This window comes from Papio anubis, chromosome 2, assembly GCF_008728515.1.
Source record: "Papio anubis isolate 15944 chromosome 2, Panubis1.0, whole genome shotgun sequence".
Lineage (NCBI taxonomy): Eukaryota > Metazoa > Chordata > Mammalia > Primates > Cercopithecidae > Papio > Papio anubis.
Window position 1 is genome coordinate 191,430,417 of NC_044977.1, and position 20,949 is coordinate 191,451,365.

Below are 20,949 nucleotides of genomic sequence, written 5' to 3' on the forward strand. Positions count from 1 at the left end.
ATAACAGGATTGAGAGATTAAAGTAAAGACAGGCATAAGAAATTATACAAGTATTATTTGGGAACTGATAAATGTCCATGAAATCTTCACAATTTATATTCCTCTGCCACGGCTCCAGCCGGTCCCTCCATTCAGGGTCCCTGACTTCCTGCAACAGTGTGGAAGGTGCAACCCAGAGCTCATTAGAATAATGGCTCCTAACCACAGAACACAACACTTCAGGTCCTGCGTAGGTGCTTTCTGTACCTTAGCTCTAATTGTCGCTACACCCTGAAAGGCAGGTATGACTACTATTCCCATTAGAGGTATGAAAACACAGAGAGGGCCAGGCGCAGTGGCTCATGCCTGTAATCCAAGCACTTTGGGAGGCTGAGGTGGGTGGATCACTTGAGGTCAGGAGTTCCAGACCAGCCTGGCCAACATGGTGAAACTCTGTCTCTACTAAAAATACAAAAATTAGCAGGGGGTGGTGGCGGGTGCCTGTAATCCCAGCTACTCAGGAGCCTGAGGCAGGAGAATCACTTGAACCCAGGAGGCAGAGGTTGCAGTGAGACGAGATGGTGCCACTGCACTCCAGCCTGGGCAACAGAGTGAGACTCCAGCTCAAAAAACAAACAAAGGGGAAGGGGAGATGGCCATGCAACTTTTCTGAAGTGATGGAGTGAGAATTTAAACCCTGCCCCAAACTCATGCTTTTAACCATTACATTCTCTTACCCCAGCAGGGAGAGAAAGGAGTGAAAGGGCTCAGCTAGGAGATGGGCCAGGTGTTGACGCCCTCAGGTTAAATACCTGCCAGTCTTCCCAGCAGAGCAAGGGGACACCAACTGCTCACTAATTCCTAACAAGGGTTGAGGGCCGAGATGTCGGTGGCAGGCTCAGAGGCCAGTGTTCCAGACTCCCTGACACTGACCACCTGAAAGCAGAGGAACTGACCCAGAGGAATTGACCCATCTGTTCAGTCCACAATCCAACAGCGCCGCCCATCACATTTAGGAGTTGGACATCTCAACCGGTCACCAGGGCCCTGGCCAAATCCTCAGCCAAGTTACTGTGGCCTTAAGCTTTTTCAGATGTTTACCGGGAAATAATCTTTGTGTGGTGTTGCAATCCTGGATAAAGCAAGGTCAGTTCTTCTGAATACACTGAGGGCCAGCAGGGCTTCCTCCACACCTCCCCACATGGAGAAACTTCAGGAGTGTTCAAAGCAGAGGCAGCGAGATTTCCGTTTCATTTTTCTTAGTTTCCTGAAATATTAAATTAGTAAAAAACACAAAACCACAGGTGCAGGAATAAGGAGATGGGGTTCCCGTCCCAGGCCTCTCACTTCTTAGCTGGGTGACCTTGGAGAGTTTCCTAAGTTCTCAGCAAGAGGTTTGGCTGTCAGGTGTTGATCATCTGAAATCCATGGATGTCCATGGGACGTTGGGTAGAATGGTTTTTTAGTGTAATTGAATTCCTTTGTGATCTCATGTCTTTTATTTTATGTATTTATGGATATTTTTTGCCAAGCTGTCAAAGGGGCACACGGCACAGAAATGTAGAAACGCTGCCAGAAGATCTGTGGGGTCCCAGCGTGACTCAACGTTCTGTCATTTCCATTAGCGTCCCTTCTGGGATTGGGGCTTCTTTTAACCAAGTCCATCTGGCTGTGGAGGAGTTAAGGGAAGTTTCTCAATGCTGGGTCAGAGAGGTAATAAACAGGAGGCAATGGAACCGTTCACAAGTGGGCTGGGGCCCAGGCCCTGGAGGGAGAGACCCAGGCCCTTGGGCCTCACATGCTGCCATCATCTGGGTAGGGGGGCCGTAGCATCCATGCACTCATAAGCAGAGTTGGGGACCACCCCAAGAGCAGGGGCAGGCTGCAGCCTGAGATGTCTTGGAAGCCATGTGCTGCCTCAAGACAGAAAGGAGAGGGAGGGAGGGAAAGGGTGGGAGCAGGAGAGGAACTGTGACCTGGACCATCCTCCTGTCTCTCGCATCATTTGCACTCCTACAACACGGCTTCTGATCATAAAGTGTGACGTTAGGATAAGTTCTGGTTCAGAGAGGTATCACTGAGCGATCAGCCAGTATCAGATGTGGACATTCATTGTGCCAGGCAGTTTATGTTTCTCTCTTGTAGAAACCATGTAGGTATGCATGATGACAACCATCTTCTCAGGGAGAGAACAGGCTCACAGAGGTCAACAAGTTTGCCCGACATGGCACAGTGAGTGGCCTAACCGAGATTCGCACCTGGATCTGTCTGGCTCCAAAAGGCATGTTTCTTGGTTTGTTAGGCACTGACAAAGCTCTTCTGCACGCACTGTCTGTGAATGGGAACTACCGGCCGGCCTCTCAGCCCAGTGTCAGCCATCCCTCTCCTTCTCAGACTCAGCCGTGCCCACAAGTGAAGAAAAGGATTTCTATGTCTTCACTGAAGTCTGTAAGAAAATGACCTTATTTTATGTATGTATGTATGTATGTATGTATGTATGTACTCATGATCTACTTTGTCAAAAGTGGTATTGTACTGTGTCTAGAGTTTGTGTGTGGCCTGGAAGACTTCTTTTAAGTTTTCTGGAATTAGTATTTACCAGTGGCTCCTCATCAGGGCTATGTAAAGAGTATTATTGGGTTTGAGAATCACAGTGCACTCCATTAAGAATGGCAAGTGGTTTTTCACGGGCTCCATCTCCTGGAGGGGCAAGTAGGTGGGTACAAGGGAGAGGAGGTGACTAAGAACCACAGATTTCACTGCTTTCCAGATTTGGAAGGGGGTTGAGAAATAGAGTGGACCCACTACAGACTCTAGAATAGAGCAATGCACCCCTGGGTCCCATAGACCTTGTCTAGGGTCCGAGAGCCCATTTCCAGAATTATTGGTTGAGTGAGATATTCATAGTAATCTTTGTGCTTTTCCTTTCCACACTTGTGTTGGTGACCCTTCCTCAGCCCAGCGGTCCTTCACTCTGGCTACAAATACTTACCATTAAATGAGAAACTTCAGCACATGAACATTTGAAAGAGTCTCCTTGAGCGGACGGTGAGTCATGCATCCAACAATAAGCCCACAAATCATTCAGGGCTCCAGTGAAGGGGTGCCAGGGAAAATCTTTCATAAGGTGCTCATGGAAGCAAGACAAAGAAAATATTTGATTGGTTAATGTGAAAAGTCCCTCATTCGAGGTTAGTTTGTGGTTCCTAATTGGTTAATCTTAAATTTTGTTTTCCTAGGTTAAAATCATTCCCTCTGAGTTGAGTTTCGGTTGGTTACATAGGAACTCAAGGCCCTGGAGCCATCTCAGCCTAGTGGCTTCTCAATTAATTATCTTAACAGTACTGATTCTAGGGCCAGGCATGGTGGCTTATGCCTGTAATGCCAGCATTTTGGGAGGCTGAGGTGGGTGGATCACGAGATCAGGAGTTCAAGACCAGCCTGGCCAATATAGTGAAACACCGTCTCAACTAAAAACACAAAAGTTAGCCGGGCGTGGTGGAGTGCACCTGTAATCCCAGCTACTTGGGAGGCTGAGGCAGGAGAATCTCTTGAACCCAGAAGGTGGAGGTTGCAGTGAGCCGAGATTGCACCAGTGCACTCCAGCCTGGTGACAGAGTGAGACTCTGTCACACAAACACAAAAAAATTAGCAAGGCATGGTGGCACACGCCTGCAAACCCTGCTACTCAGGAGGCTGGGGCAGGACAATTGCTTGAACCCAGGAGGCAGAGGTTGCAGTGAGTGGAGATCGTGCCATTGCACTCCAGCCTGGGTGAGAGAGCAAGACTCCATCTCAAAAAAAAAAAAAAAAAGAAAAAGAAAGAAATAGACTTGTTCACCTTTAAAAACATCTCTTGTGTATTGTCACAGTCTATGCCGCAAGCATTGAAGCCTCACGAGCTGCAGCCGCAGCTACCATTGTGCAGCTATCACCTGGCCCAGCCCGTAGTGTCTGCTCAGCTTGTGAGTCAGGCTGCCTGTTTGTCCCCCAAAGAGATGTTCATTTCATCTCAGATGAACAAAGAAAACATTCTGGTCATGAGAGGATGGTCGTCAGGGTTTTTCTGACACAGCACTAGAGAGAAGATACTTCGATTGCTATCTTCTTGGTGGGGACCAGCAGAGGTAGAAGCATGTCCACAGTTTTCAAGGATGAGGTTCATAGAAAGACACTGGTGGCAGAGTCTCTTTGGGCGGGCACTCTAATGTTTCCAGGTGGGAGAGTTTGACCTTTAGTGAAAACGGAAAGGGAAGAGGAGGAGGAGGAAAGCAGCTTCCATTAAGAACTTACAGGCTGGGCGCTGTGGCTCACACCTGTAATCCCAGCACTTTGGGAGGCTGAAGTGGGCGGATAACCTGAGTTTGAGAGTTCAAGACCAGCCTTGCCAACATGGTGAAACCCCGTCTCTACTAAAAATACAAAAATTAGCCGGGCGTGGTGGTGGACGCCTGTAATCTCAGCTACCTGGGAGGCTGAGACAGGAGAATCACTTGGACCTGGGAGGCGGAGGTTGCAGTGAGCTGAGACCGCGCTATGGCACTCCAGCCTGGGTGACAGAGTGAGACTCCATTCCGCCCAATCCCCACAAAAAGAACCTACCGTGTGGCCTGAAGCACTGTGCGTTCATTTACTACTCCTTACAGCAACCCCGGGAAGAGTGTCGCCCTCTATTATGCTCATCTCTCATTCACTTCCTTCAGTACCCACATACTGTCAGTTTCCACATTCTGTCCATCCAGACTCCAATATTTCTACTTTGTCCCCTCTCTCCTGCCCCAGTGGCAATGCCTGAGCTCAGGCCACCATCTAATTTGACATGAGGAGGTATGAGATCCACTAAGCTCACCACACATGTCACAGCCTTCGAGGGAGCTGCAGTAGGACCTGGGTCTTGGATTGAAGGGAATTTCTCTGTCGAGCTATGATTTTGAGACTGACTGAGATTCTCTGGATACTTCTTTCTGTGTCCCCCGCCCCCAGGCCTAAATCTTTGACCTGTTCTCAGAAATTAATCTTTTATTAGTTTAACATTTACTGAGTACTTCCTAAGGACCAGGCATTTTGCTAGATACCCAGAAGATGTGGGGTACAAAATAATACCTTGCTCTTGTGGAGTCTGCTATTCTAGCTCCTTTTCCCTCTGAACAGTTGCTCCAGTCTCCTGCCTGTAGCCTCAGTAATGATCGCGCTCTCTCTGGGAGCAGGGGGTTCCCAAGTGGTCTTTATACCAGAAGCTGGACATGGCCTTTAACCAGACAAACTCCCCAAGAGTCAGGAATTCTGCATCCTGTCCTGACAGGCCCTGGGTGACTCTGTTCTGCCCATCCAGGGGCAGGAAGTGGTCTCTTATGTAACCCCCTTCCTTTGGCCACCTCCACTCAAGAGAAGGACAAAGGTTAGGGACTCTTGGCATCTTAGATGCTCAGTTCAACCATGCAGCATATCACCCTGGGTACCCTGAGACCACAGAGGGACCCTGGCCTCCAGGACAAAAAGCCTACGGACTTGATGTAGGCCAGGGATTTTTCTGGTTTTGGTGTCATGAGCACTCAAGTAGACACGACTTAGATTCATTTTGCCTTTAATGATCAAATGTCTGCTTCCCTGGTACATTCTGTTTCTTTGAACTGGGCTGCTTTGATACAGTTAGAAATAACAAAAATTTAGGAAATCAAACAAACTCAACTTTTAAAAGCAAAATATGTGACAGAAAGATTTGGCTCAGTGAATGTGTTTCAAACAGGAAAAGTTCAATCATGAATAGAAGGCTTACGATTTTGAGGGCCAAGAGGCTCATCTGAAGAATGGCTCCTGGGCCTTTCACAGCCCTAAGGAGTGAACACACACTTTGACTTTTTTCTCTGTAATTTGGTCTAAGATGGTCAGGTCATAAATTCCAGGCTGAGAATTTCACTTCCTTGAGAGTTACCCTCACTCACTCAGAAGGACCCAGCTGATGAGTGGCCTGAAGATTTAGGTATCAATATCACCCATTCCCCAACCCCCCAGCCCTGTGTCTTCATTCTCCTATCCAAGGACCAGGGCTGTGGAAGTTCCCAGAGGCAGGTGCATCCATGTGAGGGGAAGTGACTAGATTTCCCAGAACCCTCTGCTGTAGGAGGGTTGTTTGGGAAGACGTCCATGGACTGCTTAGGGAATTACTACAAGTTCTGTGGCAGGGATGTGCTTGGGTGGCTTCAACTGAGGCTCTGAAGGGACTGGGTTTGAAATAGAGGAGAAGGAAAAGTAAAAAATAAACCCAACTAAAAATACCAAAAAAAAAAAAAAAAACCCAAAAAAAAACCCCACAAAGCCACTGAAACAATGGTACAAAGGAAGAAGCCCTGTCCCCGTGAGCAGATGCAGATGGAGTGGTGGGGTCAGCCCAGCCCAGGCCACTGTCCCAGGCCTCCCAAAGCATTTGTGATAGGCTGGGAGGAAAAACAGCTGTGGTCCAGGGACAGCGTGGGATTAGGGAGAGGCCCGGGGGATAAATGACCACACGAGGACACCCTCAGAACAGAGGGAGGGCCACAGCGTTTAGATTTGGAAATCAGAGGAGCAGAGGGTGCTTTCCACTTCTACCAGCGGAACCCTGCCATGTAGACTGGCAAGTAGACTAATTCACGTGGCATAGTGAACATTCCAGCTGAAATTATACAGCTCAACTTCTGGCCGGGTGCGGTGGCTCATGCCTGTAATCTCAGCACTTTGGAAGGCTGAGGTGGGCAGATCACGAGGTTGGGAGATCGCGACCATCCTGGTCAACATGGTGAAACTCTGTCTCTACTAAAATACAAATCTTAGCCAGTTGTGGTGGCGCATGCCTGAAGTCCCAGCTACTCGGGAGGCTGAGGCAGGGGAATCTCTTGAACCCAGGAGTCAGAGGTTGTAGTGAGCCGAGGTGGCGCCACTGCACTCCAGCCTGGCAACAGAGCCAGACTCCATCTCAAAAAAAAATTATGTATATATATGCAGCTCATCTTCTAACTATATCAACCAACCGGACAACTGCCAGATCTCCGGGTCTCACTGGGATCCATGGACACAAGCTGTAGGTTTCACTATCAGGAGGCTGCCTGAGATCTGTGTCTACTTCTAACATATATGATCTCACTTGCACGCAGAGAGTTGAATCGACTACATGCTCTTTAAGGCCCTTTACGTTTCTGAGCATCTGTGATTTAATAGAGATCCAGAGCTAAACACTATTAGGGACAAACCGTGCTGTGAATGCTGGGTGGACAGCAGTGGAAGGAAGAACTCACAGACTGAACCCACCCTCTACGTTGTGAGATCCTACCCAGATCCCCTGAGACTCTGGGGGACGGGGCAGTTTGCAGGCTTCTCTTGATGTTATAACCAACTAAGATGTATCCTATTTTGTCTTATTTCACTTTTGGTATCTTGATAGGTCATTGTTATTTACACCAAGAGACTGTATCTGTGAGAATCTTATAACAGTTCAGTTAAGGAATCCTCTTCAAGTCAAGGCTTATGGGAAGAGTGCAGGTCTGTGAGCCAAAACATGAGGGTTCTAGGCCCAGCTTAGTCGTCAACTTGGCTCTTGCCTTGGCAATGCATCCGCTTTGCCAGGATCCAAGCTTTATCTCTTTCTTGCTACTTTCACATCCTGTGACTGTGTTGCAATACCTAGAACAGGAGGAAGACAGGGCCCAGCAAGGTGGAGGAAAAGATGGAGTCAGCACGGAAAGTCAGGGGAGGGTCATATTAGCCTGGGAACCATTCAAACCCTTGGGCCCCTAATGACTCTGCTTGTATCTTTAAATGTTTGACGTCCATTGGCTGCTTTCCATCTTCCAAACCATCAGCTCTTACCAGGGCCTGTGGGCCTCCTGGAAACACCAAGACTTACCGGGTCCCCATTTCTTTTCTGCATATGCATTCACCACGGGGAAGCAGAGCCAGAGAGACGGAGCGTGGCGTGAGGAAGGAGGCCACGTGCAGAGTGCAGCTGGGGAAGATGCTTCTATTTTGAAACTACTGCAGGCCCCCTAGCCTGAGTACCAGGGGAAGACCACACTCCTGGGTAAATACCATCTGCTATTTCCCTTAGATGAAACTGGTTATCTGAAAAAGGAAATACAAAACATAGATTCTATTTTTCTGCACTATGTGTCTCTGATGGTAATAATAATAGTTGTGCAACCTAGAGTGTGGTTATTAAACCTATCTTACGGTCACAAAGGAGCTGTAAGGAAGCCAAGAGGCACAGAAGCCCTGAGGGAGGATTTGGAGGTTTTGCAAATTCCAAACAATTCTGCAGATGAACTGGAGTAACCCACCACAGAGCAGAAGAGACAGACTCAAACTCCAAGTGCATCTTGTCTTCGTGGAGTTTGTCTTGAAACCAGAAGAATTTCCTCCGTGTGTTATTCTCAGTTTTATCCACACAAGGTGGTTCAGCACTCAATCTAGAGGACATTTGTTGAATATAAATGTCTGTCTCCCTAGCACAAAATAACTGGGACATTATTCCATGGAACATTCCATGAGTCCATAGAATAGTTTATTCCATGATCCAAATGGTCTGATTGATTCTTCCACCAAATTCCATAACTAATTACTCTGTGTGTGTGTGTATGTGTGTGTGTGTGTGTGTTTGGGGGTGTGGTACTGATCAGCCCAGAGCTGGAGCCCTTGAGCTCCGGGAGAAAAGCACCCTTTTCTGAAAGCTTCTCATGGTGGGATCAGAGCTAGCCTTGGGACTTTAGCGAGGGGTCTGAGACCAATATGAAGAGGGAAGAAAGAAGGGTCTGGATGATTTTGAACCATTTTTGTGGGAAAACAAGATGACTGTCTCATGAAGTACCAACCAGACCTGGAACCCAGGCACACACACACAGTGTTCCTATCATTCTTCCCTCAGAAGGAGGCTGGTCCTCTCTCCTCCATATGCTTCTAGGGCAGTGAGGGCCCATTCCGGACTCTCCCTCTGTCTCCACCCCTCACGTTGTCTCCGACATGGCCCTTGAGGCTCATTTCACCCATTTTTGCCTGGGTGAAAATAATGGAGGAGGGCAGTGATCCTGCCCCACACCTGACCCCCACCCATCAGCCCTTGCAGTACTGAACAAGCTGAACTTGGGGATGAATAAGAAAGAGTTCTGAGAAAAGAGGAGAAGCAGAGGAAGACCAGAGTTGTCACTTGGGGACAAAAGTGACCTTACCTCTTGTTGACTCCACATTCCCTTCCTTTGGGAAGCTTTTCTTTCTCTATTTTATAGCAATCTGCCCAGTCCATATGGTTGGATGAGACTGGCTGGCTTTATCCTGTACCACCACTGCAGGGGCAGGCACATGACCCAACCCGGACACTTAGAGCAATCCCTCAGGCAGGACCCTGCATCCAGAGCGGTCAATCTTCCCTCAGATGTTTGCTGAATCTTTCAGGGAATACTCTCCTTTTCTTCCTTAGGTCACTAGCATGAAGGACCATGTCCATCCAGAACTTCCAAGGACCACCTTAGAATCACATTTCAGGTAAGAGCCTTTTTGCAAATAAAGCAAAACAGAGGAACCGTGGATCTATCACTGAACCCTTGGATCCATCTGTGCCTCAGGCAGAACCACCAGTTACTAACTAGTACAGGTGCATAGAAAGGAGGAGATCAGGCTGAGCATGGTGGCTCATGCTGGTAATTCCAACACTTTGGGAGGCTGAGGTGGGCAGATCACCTGAGGTCAGGAGTTTGAGACCAGCCTGGCCAACATGGTAAAACCCTGTCTCTATTAAAAACACAAAATTAGCCAGGCGTGGTGGTGCATGCCTGTAATGCCAGCTACTCAGGAGGCTGAGGCAGGAGAATCGCTTGAACCCAGGAGGCGGAAGTTGCAGTGAGCTGAGATCCTGCCATTGCACTCTAGCCTGGGTGACAGAGTGAGACTCGGTATCAAAAAACAAACAAACAAACAAACAAAAAACCTAGAAAGGAGATCAGAGGTGAATGTCCTTATCTTGTGGTGATGCTGACCAAAACTCAAAAGGACATGATGGAGAACCAGGAAAGCCAGTGCTGTCATTCATTCCAGGTCTGAAGGCCCAAAAACCAGGAGCTCTGATGTTGAAGGGCAGGGGAAGATGGGCGTCTCAGCTCAAGAGGAGAGACAGAATTCGTCCTTCCTCCACCCTTTTGCTCCTTTGGGCCCTCCATGGATTGGGTGATGCCTGTCTACATTGGTGAGGGTGGTTTTCTTTACTCAATCAGATGATTCAAATGCAAATCTTTTCCAGAAACATCCTCACAGACACACCCAGAAATAAACTCTTGCCAGCAATCTGGGCATTTCCTAGCCCAAGTGTTACTGGAAAGGGGTCCCGATTCAGATCCCAAGAAAGGGCTCTTGGATCTCATGCAAGAAAGAATTCGAGGTGAGTCCATAGAGTAAAGTAAAAAGCAAGCTTACTAAGAAAGTAAAGGAATAAAGAATGGCTACCCCATAGACAGAGTGGCCCCAAGGGCTGCTGGTTGGCTATTTTTATGATTATTTCTTGATTATATGCTAAACAAGCGGCGGATTAGTCACAAGTTTTCTGGGAAAGAGGTGGGCAATTCCCAGAACTGAGGGTCCCTCCCCTTTTTAGATCATCTAGGGTAACTTCCTGACATTGCCATGGCTTTTGTAAACTGTCATGGTACTTGTGGGAGTGTCTTTTAGCATGCTAATGATTGTAATTAGCATATAATGAGCAGTGAGGATGACCAGAGGTCATTTTTGTAGCCATCTTGGTTTCAGCTGGCTTCTTTACCACAACCTGTTTTATCAGCAAGGTCTTTGTGACCTGTCTCTATGCTGACCTCCTATCTCATCCTGTGACTTAGAATGTCTAACCTCCTGGGAATACAGCCTAGTAGGTCTCAGCCTTGTTTTACCCAGCCCCTATTCTAGATGGAGTCGTTCTGGTTTAAACACCTCTGATATAGGTTGACACATAAAATTAACTATCGTAGTGGTTATGGAATATTGAGATCATTCTAGACTTTGGTGAACTAAATTTTATAAGTTTTCTCCAGCCCTAATTATTGGCAGAGGTGTAAAAAAGACCACTAATAAGGAGGGAAAATAATTAAGAAAAAGAAATGTTAGTTTTGTGAGATTGTACCCTTTTGGTTTGGCCTTGAATTTAGTGCTTCTTAAAAGAGTGTGGGAGAAAAGGAAAGACCCTTATCTGTATTGTGAAAGGAAAATAAATCTTGGGACCCCAAAATCATTAAGCTAAAGGGAAAAGTCAAGCTGGGAACTTCTTAAGGCAAACCCGCCTCCCATTCTATTCAAAGTCACCCGTCTGCTCACCGAGATAAATGCATATCTGATTGCCTCCTTTGGAAAGGCTCATCAGAAACTCAACAGAATGCAACCATTTGTCTCTCACCTACCCGTGACCTGGAAGCCCCCTCCCCGCTTGAGTTGTCCCACCTTTCTGAATGGAACTGATGTTCATCTTACATATACTGACTGATGTCTCATGTCTCCCTCAAATGTATAAAACCAAGCTGTGCCCTGACCACCTTGGGTACATGTTGTCAGGATGTCCTGAGGCTGTGTTACGAGCATGTGGCCTGTGGCCTCAACCTTGGCAAAATAAACTTTCTAAATTAACTGAGACCTGTCTCAGATATTTGGAGTTCATATTTTGGTAACCACAGAGGGATTCTGAGTGGAGGTGCTTCTGACCTTTGCCAAATCTCCAACTGGTGCTTGGGACCAGCTTGAGCTATCTTTATGGCTCAAACCAACAGGACAATTTGCTGAGGCCTGGAACGACCCTCTCTGGAGAATTCCTGATCTCCCAAAATTCAGTCGTGATCTAACATTTATTATGTTGTACAACTACTTTGTGTTTTTTTGGAGTTTTACTTGCTTCCAACACAAGGAAGGTAAGTTTTTCCTGCTTCCATGAAGGTGGAAGGCAGGTAACTCCTCTGTGGAGTTTGAACTCGCTTCCCACAGGGAAAATAAATTTTAGATTTCTCCTGCTTCTAGGATGGAGAGCAGTCTTCAGCTTGAGTCCCATTCCTAGGTAAGTAACTGAATTGGGGTTTGTCTTGGCTAAAGTTAAGATTAACAACCAACTGGTCTTAATTTCTCCTTACCATTAGAGCACTCAGTGATCATATAAGTTGTGCCATCATGTGTTTTGCTTAACTGGTTTTGTTGTTGTTGTTTTTTGTTTGTTTCTGTTTTCGTTGTTGTTTTGGTCTTTTCCCCATTGGGTTTGATCAACTCTATCTGACTTGGTCAAATCTAAAGGAAAGTTTCAAATTATGGGGAACAAGGCCTCTGAAATGGCTAAATTCCCACAAGAAAAAAAAAAAAAAAGAAAAGGCTGGCGTGGTGTCTCACACCTGTAATCCCAGCACTTTGGGAGGCCGAGGCAGGCGGATCATGAGGTCAGGAGATCGACACCATCATGGCTAACACGGTGAAACCCCATCTCTACTAAAAATACAAAAAAAATTAGCCAGGCGTGGTGGCGGGCGCCTGTAGTCCCAGCTACTCAGGAGGCTGTGTGGGGAGAATGGCATGAACCCAGGAGGCGGAGCTTGCAGTGAGCCGAGATCACGTCACTGCACTCCAGCCTGGGGACAGAATGACACTCTGTCTCAAGAAAAAAAAAAGGGGGGGAGGTGTGATGTGGGGAGAAAAACAGCCAGACAAAGGAAAAAAACTAAAACCAAAAAAAAAAACCAGGAAAGATTTTTGACTGCTTAAGGGGCTTTATTTACATAACAAGGCCCCTTTTTGCTAGCCAGGCCAAGCTGAAAGAGCAATGACTGTTGCCCTGCGTGGCAGTTCCATAGCTAAGTGTTCTACCTTCTTTTTTTTCTATCACAACAACCTAGCTTTGGTTCCTAAGTCAAACCCTTTCCGCTTTGGTACTTGGTGCTTCTGAAAGAACAGCATTTTTTTTCCTAGCTTAAATATGGTAATAGATTTTAAAAGATGTTTTAAAAGGAGCTCAGTGGTTAAAAGTCAGCTTAATTAAAAGCCAACATCCAAGATGTGTGTGTGTTTGTGTGTGTGCGTTTGTGTGTGTGTGTGTGTGTGTGTATAAAAGGCCTTCGTGGTGTTGTTTTTTCTTTCTCCTAGGACCTTGTCTCTTTTTTTGAGCAAAAATGTTTTTCTTCTCAGTTGACTGAATTCTGTTTTCTTCATTTGCTTCTCCTGTCTCTCCTGTGTCTCCTTTCTCTTGCACACTCTGCCACATGAGGGACTTAAAATAGTTTATAATAGCCTGGGGTTCCTTAAAGAAAATGGAGAAAGCACCAGACTCCCTTCAGGGGAGAAACCTGTTTTTCCTTATGGAACCACAAGAGTGTAAACAGACAAGTTCATCTCAGCTCTTAAACGGCTTGCCTTTTTACTGCTACCTGATTTACTGACGAAAATAGTTATTGCAACATAGGCTGCTCTTGGGTTTTTAAGGAAGAGTATAGTTTAGACACTAAGTAATGTCTTTGTTTAAAAAAAAATTTTTTTTTTTTGATACAAAGTTTTGCACTTGTTGCCCAGGCTGGAGCACAATGGCACGATCTCGGCTCACTGCAAACTCTGCCTCCTGGATTCAAGTGATTCTCCTGCCTCAGCCTCCCAAGTAGCTGGGATCACAAGTGCCTACCACCACGCCCAGCTAAATTTTGTGTATTTATTACAGACGGGGTTTCACCATGTTGACAAGGCTGATCTTGAACTTCTGACATCAAGTGATCTACCCTCCTCGGCCTCCCAAAGTGTTGGAATTACAGGCATGAGCCACCACACTGGCCAAAAAAAAATTTTTTAAGTGCACTGTAAAAGCATCACGTGGTCTAGCCTCATAATAATTCTGCCTTTTTGGAGACCCAGGGTTCAGTGTGGGCTCTCTGCCCAGAGCTCAGATATCCAGTTAAAAGACAGGTAGTCCCTATCTAAATAAAGTTGGTCTCCTCATAAAATTCTATGACAGATTTGTGTAATTTTATGTTTGATTTGGCATTCCTCTTGAATATCCCTCCAGCAACACCGGACTTCTGTCCCTGTACCTTGAGGTGTAAATTTTGCTATCTGATTTTTCACCCAAGAGTTGTTTCCTTCAGTTGCAAATTTAGGGCTAATCAGCTGACAACTGGCCGGGTAATGAAATAGGTTATCAAGAGTTTGCAAGTCTGAGATAGGAAAAAAAGGAGGTTTTAGGAATCTATAAATACATCTATGTATTATGTGTTGTGTACACAATGTTTGACTACTAGAAATATATAAAAGAGCTCTAATTAATTGGCTTAAAGAAAAATAAAAGCACTTACATCAAATACTTTATCAAAAAAAAGGAAAGACTAGTTAAATGCTTTTTCTAGTTTCTGTGACTTAAGTAAAATCTTTAATAAATAAGCTAGCTGAGGCCGGGTGCGGTGGCTCAAGCCTGTAATCCCAGCACTTTGGGAGGCCGAGGCGGGCGGATCACGAGGTCAGGAGATCGAGACCATCCTGGCTAACATGGTGAAACCCCGTCTCTACTAAAAATACAAAAAACTAGCCGGGCGTGGTGGCGGGCGCCTGTAGTCCCAGCTACTCGGAGGCTGAGGCAGGAGAATGGCCTGAACCTGGGAGGCGGAGCTTGCAGTGAGCCGAGATCGCGCCACTGCACTCCAGCCTGGGTGACACAGCGCGAGACTCTGTCTCAAAAAAAAAAAAAAAAAATAAATAAATAAATAAATAAATAAATAAATAAGCTAGCTTTAAAAGTATTGGTAAAGTAATATTAAAAATGTCTTAAGAACTGCCAGCAAACATTTTTGTTTGCATTTATTGATGAAGTAATTTCAAACTTATCCCTGCCAAATACTATAAGACGTCAAAATTTGGCATGGGGGTTACAAAACTATAAACCCAGCTCAAAACAGAATGATCTTTGCTTGTGTAATTTTTAAATAAGTAAGACATTGATATTGGTTTAGTGAAAACAGCTACTACTTGAATTGTTTAGTAAAATTATCGTAACTTTTAATCTCATGGCTTTAGGTAGTCTTGTCCACAGGCAGTAAGGAGATTTGTTTTGGCAAAGGACTGTTCTCAACTTTGTTTCAAAGCTAAACTATAAACTAAGTTCCTCCCAAAGTCCAGGAATGAAGAAGGACAGCTTGGAGGTTAGAAGCAAGATGGAGTCAGTTAGGGCAAATCTTTTCTGCTGTCTTAGTTAGAATCTTGCAATAATGAGTTTCGTAACATTAAATGATGACTATCACAGTTTTCATAAATAATCTAGGTAAAGGATTAAAATAAAATAATTAGATAAATGTCATGGGATAAATACTTACAGACAAACCTGTGATAATTTAGAATCTAAAGTTAAATTAAATAATAGATATTTCATTATTTGGGTATTTTTGAAAAAATTGTAGGAAAACATTCTTTCTAAAAAAATGGCCTTTTTAAAAAGGTGAACAATTTTTGTCTAATTCAAAGTTCATTTAAAGGTTATGTATAAAACAAGATAAAAGGAACTGGGAAATAAGAGAGATGTAAAGAAAGTTATAGAAATAAGGAGTTTTTTTTGTAAGAAAGCTTAAAGAGAAATAATTTTATATGAGAAAGAATCTTGTACAGTAAATTTAGTCCTAGAATAAAACGACTGGTTGTTTAAGAAAGAAGGATGTTCAGGAAAAAAACTGAAAGTCCAAGCATGTCATGAATGGTCTGTGTAAGTAACAATAAGAGGATTTATTTAAAACAAAACAAAACTTTTATATGATCGAGTTGTCTATAACTGAAGAGAAATTATAATGGGCTTTATAGAAATTGGGTTTGATGTAAAAAATACACTTACACACTAAATAATTGATTAGAACAATAAAATTTTCTTAAGGGATTGATTTAGTAAATTATAGGAGATTTTAATTTTTTTAAACCCAAAGTTCAACTTTTATTGCATCTTGCTGTTTTCAGTTTCGCACCCCTTTTAAAAGGCATGAAATAGTAATGCTCTCCTTAAAGTCATTTTCGGCTCATATAAGTTTTTTTTTCCCTCAACTTCTGTTTGTTGTGGCCTGATGCTAACAATGTTTTCTTAAAGGTCTAAGGGAAATGTTTTCTTCCAACATAATATTCTGTGCACTGCAGAAAGTCTCTTCTTTTGCCTTTTGGTAACTGGCTTAAGATATTTTGTGTTTTATCAAAATAATCCCTATGCCATTATTGTGAAGTTTTGGTTTGCTTAGAAAATAACTGAGATTAAAACAATTTTTTAAAAAATCAAGGTTACTATATCCATGTATCTTTCCGTACGTGCTTTTAAAGTCCTTGTGATGTTGAGTACAGGGCTTTGAGTCCTGGGTCTAAAAAGGACACCAAGTCCTGCTAAATCTTAAACACTGGCAGTAATTAAAGCCTCAACTTCAGGCTTAGTAAAAGATGCAAGTCAAAATAAACTGCATTCCTGAAACACAGGGCCAGAAATTAAAGCTGTTCAACTCCTCAAAGGCCAGGGACTATCACAGAAGGGTGGGTGCATGAGATTGTAAGGGCTGATGTTGAGTGATAAAATAAACTCAGTTTCTCTATAAATTGATCATTAATGTCAAAGGCACACTAAGGCAAGACCAGCATATGGGCCCCTGTGTCAGATTAACATTTTCTTGGAGCATTAACTGACTCCCAGATAAAGGCTATAAAGGTCATAAAAGGCCTATGGAAGTTATAGCTTATGGTCAAGATTAAAATTTTATAGATTGTTTATGAAATTTTGGAAGTCAAATTTGATTGGCTTCATGCTGTTTTTATTAGGGCTTATTGTTTGGAAAATTAAGTCTCCTCTCTCAAAGAATGAAGGTTTTCACCTTTTTTTGAAGTTCTTGAGTTACCACTCTGGTTAAATGAATGACTTATTTTACAATAACCTGTGATCCTATTTTATAATATCAAGTTTTTAAACTTTTGATATTTGACAAACTTTCCAAAATCAAATTATAACCTATGTCTTTTACTGACCTAGTTAATCCTGTTAGATATTAGGTTCCTTAAACTCCAAAAATGACATATCTGGCTTATTAGGTATGAAAATTATATAGGAAGCATTGTCAAATATGAAATGGTATTTAGTTTTCTTTGAGTTGTATCTGTATAAATATGTTATTGGTATGTGTTCCAAAAATTATGGGAAACTCCTATAATTCTGATAAGACTTAGTGTATGTTATCAGTAATAATTATAATTGCTATGTTAAATTATTTTGTGCGACACAGGTAACAAATTTCCTTGTCAATTGTGTCTTTGACTATGGCTGCCCTAAAATTTTTTGTCATCCATGGACAATTCTGTCTTGTTTTTGTCCTCTTTAGAAGGTAGTTTTATAATCAGCTATAAAACTCTAACAGGTGCTCTTGAATGCAGGTTTCTGATAACTTGGAGATTGTGACATCAGAATAGAGGAGAAACTTTCAGGACTCGTGAAGAGCTGGAATGTTCATGAACATCAAGCAGAACAGGAATTAAGTGCATGGACTCAACTTATAGAAGACTGAAGCAATGTTTTTGACTTTTTGCTTAAAACATTGCTGTTCTTTTGTTTTGTTTTTCAGAGTAAAGAAAACTTTTCTTTTGAGCTTTTAACAGCTTTTAACAATGAAGCATACTTCTATGAACAAAATTTGGAGCATATTTGTTTCTCTCTACCTGATTTCTCTAGAATTTGGAAACTATTTGTAAGTATTCTTAACTTATGACAATATAGTTATTTGCATAAGTGCAATAAGAATCTGTTTTCATTTGTAACAGGACGCAGTTGGAGAAATTGGTTATTTTACCAAGGCTTTGACTGGAATGGTGTGCTTTTCTGTAAGGAATCAAACTTGACTTGTGGAACCAATAAAGGCCACTTGGGAAAACTGGCCTCATACCTTGTCTATGCAGTCCCTGTACAGAGTTCCTGACCCATGGTAAGTCAAGACTTACTTTCTGACATGCCCAGGGGCCCCAATTACTAATATCTTGGGACCTCAAGAGAAGAATAATTCATCCAACTCATAGGTATTTGATGGTACAAATCCCATGGCTGGGCTCAGCTTTAAAAAAGTCTTTTCTGAGATTCCTTCTATGAAACAAAGTTCCATCAAAGCCTATTTTTTATTTATGTATTTATTTTTTGTGAGATGGAGTCTTGCTCTGTTACCCAGGCTGGAGTGCAGTGGCACAATCTTGGCTCACTGCAACCTCCATCTCTCAGGTTCAAGTGATTCTCTTGCCTCAGTCTCCCAAGTAGCTGGGATTACAGGTGTCTGCCACCAGGCCCAGCTAATTTTTGTATTTTTAGTAGAGATGGGGTTTCACCATGTTGGCCAGCTGGTCTCGAACTCCTGACCTCAGGTGATCTACCCACCTCGGCCTCCCAAAGTGCTGGGATTTCAGGCGTGAGTGCCCGGCCCCATCAAAGCCTATTTTAAAAGACTATGCAAAAAATAATTATTCTTGCTGCACTTTATACAAATTATCTGGCCAAGTATAGTAAGGCAAATTGGTCCTACCATGATTTGTCATTAGTAAAAATGGGAAACTAGAGAGAGAAACATTATATTTCAAGAACTATAATACACCTGTTGTTAGATTTTAGTCTTGCCTAATGTTCTTCAGTTTTTATTATCTTCTACAGTTTGGACTGAATTCTAATTTTTCCTGGCTACAGGTCTCCAAAACAATGTTTTCAAATTTTTCTTTTCTTTTCTTTTCCTTTTTTCCTCCATTTTCCTAATTTGAAATCACTGAAAACTAAGCTGTGCTTTCTTAAAGCCCTGTGAACTGAATCTAGACAACATAAACTTCAGAAGAAAATAACAGCAACCTATTTACATATGTAAGCTACTTTCATACCTGCCTACTGATGTATGGACTTCAGAGTAATGTGGCCTATATCGATTTTCTAGGATCGTTATTTTGTTTGTTGTTTTTCTCCCTTCCTCCCCCTATTTTCTCTTCATAGGACATGGTGATTCTCAGCCTGCTAAAAATGAGCTTTCCTAATAACTCAGGACCCACCTGCCTAGGAATAAATCACCCTAGCCATGAGAGACCAGACAAAACCTGAGACCAGACACTCGTTTTCTTCTAAAATGCTTTCTCCAAAAGATTTTTTAAAAGAAAAGGGGGGAAATGTGAAAGGAAAAGAAATCTTGGGGCCCCCAAAATCACTAAACTAAAGGGAAAAGTCAAGCTGGGAATGGGTTAGGGCAAAACCGCCTCCCATTCTATGCAAAGTCATCACTGAGGTAAGTGCATATCTAATCACCTCCTTTGGAAAGGCTAATCAGAAACTCAAAAGAATGCAACAGTTTGACTCTCACCTACCTGTGACCTGGAAGCTCCCTCTCTGCTTGAGTTGTCCTGCTTTTCCGGACTGAAACAATGTTCATCTTACATATGTTGATTGATGTCTCATGTCTCCCTAAAATGTATAAAACTAAGCTGTGCCCTGACCACCTTGGGCACCTGTCATCAGAACCTCCTGAGGCTATGCTATGCCACAGGCATGCAGCCTCAACCTTGGCAAAATAAACTTTCTAAATTAACTGAGACCAGTCTCAGATATTCAAGGTTCACAGTATCCAAAAATCCAATTGCATCTGAAACCGCCTTTGCAAAAATTATCACAGTGAGAAAATAATGGCAGCGAAAGAGATCTGATCTAGCCAACCTCCCTCTTGCCCTTAGCCTTCAAGCTGCTTTTAATTATTCCTGGGTTTAAGCCAAGCTACATGTGGGAGTCATTTAGTTTATAGTTTAAACGAAGCAAACTCAACCACCCTTGTAATACTAATGAGAGACCACCAGGCTAGGAGGAGGAAAGGAGCCTAAATTCTGCTAAGGTGTAGACATAAACAATTGTGAGGCATTATTCCAGAAGCCACAAGATATGCAACTTCCTCAGTTACCCCTGCTGGTAATGTTACTTTTGTAGAACCTAGGATTGGCCTTCTGAGATATCTTCTCAGAATTTTGCATGTCTGATGACTGATGGCTCCACCGGGACCAGCCAATGGCTTCTGTGTCCCCACCCAGAAGCTACTCAGAGAAAGAGGACAGCTTCGATGCCCTATGATTTCATCTCTGACCCAACCAATGAGCACTCCCCATACCCTAGCCCGCTACCTAACAAATTACCTTTGAAAAATCCCTAACCCCCAAGCCTTAGATGAGTTTGATTTGAGTAATAACTCTGCCTCCCACATGGTGTGGCTGGCATCACGTCAATTAACCTCTTTCTTTACTGCAATGCCATGGTCTCCATGAACTGATTTTGTTTGTGCAGTGGGCAGGAAGAACCCGTGGGGCAGTTACACATCATGAAAGAGAAGCTCTTTCTGTAAGGTACATCAACTGTGGTTAAGAATCTTACATACTTATCATTTTTTGTTGTTATGAGAACATTTAAAATCTATGCTTTTCTTTTTCTTTTCTTTTTTCTTTTTTTTTTTTTTTTTAGATGGCGTCTCACTCTGTTGCCCAGGCTGGAGTGCAATGGCACGATCTTGGCTCACCACAACCTGCTGGGTTCAAGTGATCCTCTTGCCTCAGCCTCCTGAGTAGCTGGAATTACAGGCATGCACCACTCTTTTAGCAATTTTATTTATTTATTTGTTTATTGTATTATTTTTTAAAAATATTTTTAACTTTTATTTTAGATTCAGGGGGTATATTGCAGACTTGCTATATGGGTATATTGCATGATGCTGAGGTTTGGGGTATGAATGATTCCATCAGCCAGATAGTAAGCATCATACACAAGCACTTTAAAAATATGCAAATGGTGTGGTATGGTGGCACATGCCTGTAGTCCCAGCTACTCGGGAGAATGGGGCCAGAGGATCGCTTCAGTCTAGGTGTTTGATACCAGCTTAGACAACATTGTGAAACTCTGTCTCAAAAAATAATAAATAACAAAACAAAATAAAATATATAATGCATTATCATTTAATACAG

General features: G+C 43.3%; 1 long non-coding RNA gene across 6 annotated transcripts in view; it reads left to right on the forward strand.

Annotated features, from left to right (window-relative positions):
- The window catches only part of LOC103882505, a 28,027-nt gene extending 7,502 nt beyond the window's left edge, over positions 1–20,525 (forward strand). Inside the window, exons 2-9 of one of the 6 annotated variants that reach the window (XR_004182371.1) lie at positions 2,125–2,427; positions 2,937–3,027; positions 7,906–8,032; positions 9,422–9,486; positions 10,238–10,375; positions 17,559–17,681; positions 17,820–17,915; positions 18,953–20,525. This is a non-coding gene — a long non-coding RNA (uncharacterized LOC103882505). Of the gene's footprint in view, positions 1–550; positions 2,428–2,936; positions 3,028–7,902; positions 8,033–9,421; positions 9,487–10,237; positions 10,376–17,558; positions 17,682–17,819; positions 17,916–18,952 lie in introns of those variants that run through there. The other 5 variants (XR_004182373.1, XR_004182372.1, XR_004182370.1 and 2 more) reach the window with 5 other exon arrangements.
- The last annotated feature ends 424 nt before the right edge of the window (positions 20,526–20,949 follow it).